Source organism: Myotis davidii, unplaced genomic scaffold (assembly GCF_000327345.1).
Source record: "Myotis davidii unplaced genomic scaffold, ASM32734v1 scaffold546, whole genome shotgun sequence".
In the NCBI taxonomy this organism is placed as follows: domain Eukaryota; kingdom Metazoa; phylum Chordata; class Mammalia; order Chiroptera; family Vespertilionidae; genus Myotis; species Myotis davidii.
This window is the reverse complement of record NW_006297836.1, coordinates 791,146-796,744: the sequence shown is the minus strand read 5'-3', so window position 1 is coordinate 796,744 and position 5,599 is coordinate 791,146. Positions and strand designations below refer to the sequence as shown.

Below are 5,599 nucleotides of genomic sequence, written 5' to 3'. Positions count from 1 at the left end.
TAAGAATTGTGTATGAGTTTCCTGTGGACCATTTTAAAAAGTGAAGAAAGTATTAAGGCTTAAATCAATTTCAGAAGCCTAAAATCAAGATGCTGGCAGGGCCATGCTCCCTCTGAAATCTGTAGGAGAAAATCATTCTTTGTCTCTTCCTAGCCTCTGATGCTTTGCTGGAAACCTATGGTGGCAGCTGAAGCACTTCAGTCTCCGCCTCCATAGTCAAACCGTCCATATTTTCACATAGCATTCTCCGTGTCTCTTCTCTCCTTATAAGGATACCTACTCCAGCCAGGCCCACATGACTCAGTGGTTGAGCATCGACCTATGAACCAGGAGGTCACGGTTCAGACCTGGTCAGGGCACATGCCTGGGTTGCGGGCTTGATCCCCCATGTGGGGCGTGCAGGAGGCAGCCGATCAATGATTCTCTGTCATCATCGATGTTTCTCTCTCTCCCTCTCCCTTCCTCTCTGAAATCAATACAAATATATTTTTTAAAAAGGATACCTACTCCAGTATGACCTCATGTTAACTTACAGCTTAATTACTATAACTTCAAAGACCCTACTTCCAAATAAGATCACATTCACAGGTACCAGGGATCAGGATTCAACATATCTTTGTTGAGGACACATTAAACCCCCACCTTAGAGATTAACCATTCCCTCCAAATCACTTCTACTCTCCCTTCCACATATGCACATCACCCAAACTTGCCTCCCTTTCCTCTCCAAAACCTCTATCCCATCTCTTTCCTTACTTATGTAAGAGTCCTTACAGCAGTGGGTGAGAAGTGCAACCTCCCATAGTTTGGAGTTAGAACAGGACTGTTTCTACAGCCTAGAAGTTTCCAAGGAAAGGACATTTTTGTTCCAGTTGCTACGATTCCCCCCAAAAGAAAAAAATATATGCTATGGGGAAATCCAAATGAGAAATCTCGATGCAGTTTTGTGTTTGTTTGTTTTTTGTAGAAGAATTATTATAAATTGTGGTGAAAGTCTTTAAGTCCATTAAAATAAAGGTTAAATAAGATGCTACTGGTTGGCATACCAATCAAAACATCACAAATAGCATTGTTTATAGAGGAAACTGCATCCAGTGTCAAACAATAATCTTGCAAAGGAACCTGAGGAATATATGTATTTGTAAGTAAGGGACCACCTATATTTGTAAAAAAATTGCTAACAAAATAGCACAGCAATGATGCAAATGCTCCTCCTCCGTGGAGGCATCTTCAAGTGGAGGTTGAAGAGTTTCAGATAACTGATGAGGAGAAAAAGCCATCTCAGTATTTCTCACACTCCAGTCTATGTGTTCTGAGAAATTTTGAAATTCTGTATTTTTATTTTGATAAAATTTTAAAATGTATGCCCTAGCCAGTTTTGCTCAGTGGATAGAATGTTGGCCCATGAACTGAAGGGTCCCGGGTTCAATTCTGGTCAAGGGCACATACTTGGGCTGCAGGCTCGATCCCTGGCCCTGGTCAGGGTGCATGCGGGAGGCAACCAATCAATGTCTCTCTCTCCCATCGATGTTTCTCTGTCTCTCCCTTCCACTTTCTCTAAAAAAATCAACGGAAAAATATCCTTGGGTGAGGATTAAAAAAAAAAAATTAAGCCTGGCCAGTGTTGCTCAGTGGTTGAGTGTCAACCTATGAATCAGGAGGTTGGGGTTCGATTCTCAGTCAGGGCACATGCCCAGGTTGCGGGTTTGATCCCCAGTGTGGGGCATGCAGGAGCCAACGGATTGATGATTCTCTCTCATCATTGATGTATGTCTCTCCCTCTCTGAAATCAATAAAAAATATTTTTTAAAAATTTAAAGATGTATATGAATATTCTGGATCACTGACTTGTATACCTTATAAATGAGTGATGGCACACAACGCAGTGCTCCATTTGCATTATGAGGTCCCTAAAATGACAATGCTTAATTTTTAATGCAATGGAAGCATGTCTGGCAGCTCTTAGGTTGGCATATCCTAAAATCATAACAATCATAACTCAAGCACTCTTGAATTTCTGTTGTGCTTTTATAATCAGTTATAAAGATGAAATGTATCTTTCACAGTAACAATTTACAATGGAAAGATATCTGCACTGAAAAAACTTAAGAATTGAGACTTTCAGCCGACATTCGGAAAATGACAATGTGGCAGAATAACAAGGACAGGTATGTTTTCTCAGGCTAAGGAGAAAATACTATAATACTCCAAGATGTGCTTGTACAAAGTGGAAACCAAATGGTACAATAATGTGCTATATAAATAAAGGCTGTCCACCTGTCCAAACAGAAAAAAAGGGGAAGGATTAACTCATTACATATCACATGGTAATGATTAACCCAAAATAAAAAGTATTCTATATCATTATTTATATTATTGCAAGGGGATTGATCTATTATGGAATGGTCCACATTTGATTAATGAGAAGGTTTAGGGCTATGTCTAATGGCCTCATATAAAGAAGGTCTTGTGTAAGTTAAGTAATTTGAATTGGATCAAGTAGTTTTTCTATTTCAATTCAACACATATGTTCTGAAGGTTTACTATGTGGCAGTCAATGTAGTAGACACAATATGAAGACCACTAAAAAAAAGACCTCTACACTCAAGGGAGCCATAGTACAATGGGGAAGATAGACAAATCAATACAATAAAATGTAATCTACACTAATAAAAGAGAAAGATGCAAATTGACTGTACCTTTGTGACACCCACCAGCCAATCAGGAGTGAGTATGCAAATTAACCCAACAAAGATGGTAGGTTAATTTGCATACATAGCCGCTGAGCGGCCAGGGGTGGGGCAGGACGCTTGCGTCTGCCATGATGACAACGCAGGCATTCTACACGGCCCTAGCCGCTCTGGGCCTCTGGAGATTTCTGAAAAATCTGTTTTTATCACACCTTGACTAAGAAAAAAAGAATGCAGGTGTCAGTCTACGTATTAGGAAATTTCTCAGTATACTGTTACAACTATTTCTCTTCGAGAGGGAGGTCAAATTGTCTATTTTATCTTCACTAGGTTCTCAGTGTCCAGCACAGTGCCTGGCATATACTATTCCCTGAAGTATTTTGGACACTAAGCATGATTTGGTTTTAAATATATTATATCCCTAGCTGGTTTGGCTCAGTGGATAGAGTGTCGGCCTGAGGACTGAAGGGTCCCAAGTTCAATTCCAGTCAAGGGCATGTACCTCAGTTGCAGGCTCAATCCCTGGCCCTATCCAGTCCAGGTGCCTGGGAGGCAACCAATCGATGTGTCTCTCTCCAATCAATGTTTCTCTCTCTCTGTCTCTCCTCATCCCTTCCACTCTCTCTAAAAATCAATGGGAGCCCTGGCCTGTTTGGCTCAATGGATAGAGCATCGGCCAGTGAACTGAAGGGTCGCAGGCTTGATTCCAGTCAAGGGCACATGCCCGGGTTGTGGGATCAATCCCCAGTGTGGGGTGTGCAGGAGGCAGCTGATCGATGTTTCTCTCTCATCGATGTTTCTAACTCTCTCTCTCTCTCCCTCTCCCTTACTCTCTGAAATCAATAAAAATATATTATATAAAAAAATCAATGGGAAAAAATATACTATAAATGATAGATAACTTTATTAGTAGGATCTGGCAAAAAGAATGTTTCAGTTACCAACTATCTCGCTAAGTAAGATAAAGCAATTGATCTGAGAATAATCCACCCCCCAACTCTTTTGTCTGGGTCTGAGGCGGAAACAAACCAACGACAGATAAACCACCAATTCTGATGTAATAACCTTGGAGGAGACAGAAGAGTGAAGAACAGACGTTGATATGAGAGAGGAAAAGAAGAAGTGTTTATGAAAAGCCTTAAGTCTAGTCATAGCTCAAGACTGTTCTTGTTGGTATTATAAATATTCTTTTTGGGTGATGCTCTTGGACCCAACCCAATCGCTTTGACTTTTTCAGAACAGTAGCCTACCTTGTCAAGTCAACCACTTGTTTTATGTTACACTGACTAACACTGCCACCATATAACATGATCTTAATTATTCCTCTTTGTTCCCAAACATGTAAGCTACTGAGAGTAGCGATCTCCTATGTCTTGTTTCCAGCTATATCCCTTGCACTTAGAAGAGTGTCTAACACAGAATAGCTGTTCAAGAAGTGCTCTCAGACACAGCTATTCAGAGGGAAAGGATGTCCCAAACATGACAGTATCCTCTGGGATCATGGATGGGACAACGGAGGTACAGGTAGTTGAGAAAAATTAATAAGACAGAAAAGGGTTTGACAACTGACTGGGGTGTTTTGAGGGAGGGAGATGTAAAGCATGTACCAGAGGAGCTATTACATGGTCAGAGTTTGTTAAATATTGGCCAATAATAACAACATCATACATGTCTGATGTTGAGAAAACAGTGGGTGGAAATAAGAGCTCCCAACCGAACTGAGGAAGAAGAAGAGTGTCAACACTGCGGGGGTGGAGGACGGGCTCGAGGAGGGCTAGAGACCCCAATAGGAGCCCAGGATGAGGATGAGAAGCAGAAAGTGACGTCATAAAATCAAGGGCGTCAAGAGGAGTTTTCAGAAAACTCAAGAGATGTGGAAAGATTCAATGCCAGCTTAATTAAACTTGTCATCTGTCCCCCTGCTGTATGTGACGCATTCTGACACTCTTTATCTCGCGGCCTTTTCAGTGGCGTAACACTCACTTCGCCAAAACTGTACCCGGCTGACAGAACTGTCGACGACAGAGAAGCCCAAGTCACCCTAGCACTGCCTCCTCTTTCTACCCCGGCACGTCCGGGTCCACATCTCTGCCCTCCCTCCGCTGTCGCTCCCCGCCTTCCGCCGAGCGCCCCGCTCCGTTTACCTGTCCGGACGCCCCCTGAGAGCGCGCGGGCTCCGGACGGTGGGGCGCAGTTCAGCGGAGGGTCTCTAATTCCCGGCTCCCAGAGAAGGCTGGGACCGGACGCCGCCAGCTTCCGGGTACGGAGCCCCGCCCGCGCGCGGCCTCTTGGGAATGTGAGCGCTCCTCCAATAGGAGCTTGTGGAGGGGTGGGGCCTGTGCGTTCCCAGCCGCCGCACTTCCCAGGAGCCACACTGCATTCTGGGAGTGGTAGTGCGGACTGGGTTATATCCCTGGTCTGTCACATGTTCAGTCAATAACTTGCTTGAAGGACGTCAAGCACTATTTCTCCGGGAAAACGAGAGGCTGCGGTGTCACAAAGCGTCTACCAGCATTGAGTGGGCGGGATAAATGAAGAGCCAATCTTGTCCCACCAACTGCCTGCTTAGTCTCAACAGGTAATGTACATACATATAAAGTAGAATTCATTTGGCAGGGACTCCCTCTAATTTACCCACAAAATTTTCTAACCTCTTTGGAACCCCCTGGTGAGGACCTCCTTCCTTTATCCCATTCTTTTGCAATAACAACTACTGCTGCTACTACTGCTCTACTTAAAAATTTTTAAATTGATTTCAGAGAGGAAGGGAGAGGGAGAGAGAGATGGAAACATCAATGATGAGAGAGAATGGGATTGAGCCCACAACCTGGGATCTAACTGGGACCTCTTGGTTCATAGGTCAATGCTCAACCACTGAGCCACCCCCTGGCTGGGCACTATTACTCTAC

At 43.5% G+C, this 5,599-nt stretch overlaps 1 protein-coding gene across 2 annotated transcripts in view; it reads right to left on the bottom strand.

Annotated features, from left to right (window-relative positions):
* The window catches only part of VAMP7 (vesicle associated membrane protein 7), a 38,223-nt gene extending 33,249 nt beyond the window's left edge, over positions 1-4,974 (bottom strand). The window contains exon 1 of one of the 2 annotated variants that reach the window (XM_015570460.1): positions 4,835-4,974. The gene's annotated coding sequence lies outside the window, so the exon portion shown is untranslated. The remainder of the gene's footprint in view (positions 1-4,834) is intronic. The other variant, XM_006773704.2, reaches the window with a different exon arrangement.
* Positions 4,975-5,599: the final 625 nt, after the last annotated feature.